Genomic DNA, 901 nt, shown 5'->3' with positions numbered 1-901 from the left:
TTTAATTTCATCACTTTTCATGTTGAGTTTCATTGTAGTATCTAGTTTAACCGTTATCTGTTTAATAGATCAGCCCTGTTTAGCAGTTAGCTGTTTAATAGAATAGCCCTGTTTAGCAGTTAGCTGTTTAATAGAATAGCCCTGTTTAGCAGTTAGCTGTTTAATAGAATAGCCCTGTTTAGCAGTTAGCTGTTTAATAGAACAGCCCTGTTTAGCAGTTATCTGTTTAATAGAACAGCCTTGTTAAGCGGTTAGCTGATTAATAGAATAGTATATATAGTTTATTATTTTTATAAGTGATCACTTTCAATATAAATTATATAAAAGCCGAGTAAATATCTAATGTTTCTTACATATACTATTTTTGGTGAATTCTCATATCTAGAAATTTCATCTTTTTTCCCATACATTTTCGACTCTGATACAATTTTTCATACAACTAATAATTATACAAAACCCCATTTAAAATACAGTTTGTATTAAATTTATCAACTTATACAATTTTCATTAATTTTCATATAAGTACTAATTTTATTAACTCATATAAGTTCCAAATTTTCATGTAACAGTCTTATTACCTCATACAAGTCATAATTTTTCATACAATAAATAACTGTTTATTAATTCACATAAGTTCTAAATTTTCATAGATTTTCTCAATGTGCAAAAAAGTCGAGTAAATATCTAATGTTTCTTGTATGCATTATTTCGATGAGTTTTCATAACAAGTGGACTTAACGACTTTTTTCAGTAAGTCAAGCATTTTTTTAGCATTTAAGCATTTTTTTATATATTTATGTGGGCTCGTTATCGTCCACTTGGCATTAATATACTTATTAGACAAACAATGATGATGAAATCAAGATCAAGGTTATTCTTATATTAATAAAAAAGATGAATA

This window comes from Rhagoletis zephyria, unplaced genomic scaffold (assembly GCF_001687245.7).
Source record: "Rhagoletis zephyria isolate East Lansing unplaced genomic scaffold, Rhagoletis_zephyria_1.1 Rzeph_scaffold_00252, whole genome shotgun sequence".
Taxonomy (NCBI): Eukaryota; Metazoa; Arthropoda; class Insecta; order Diptera; family Tephritidae; genus Rhagoletis; species Rhagoletis zephyria.
The sequence above is the reverse complement of the archived record's forward strand: the minus strand, read 5'-3'. Positions refer to the sequence as shown.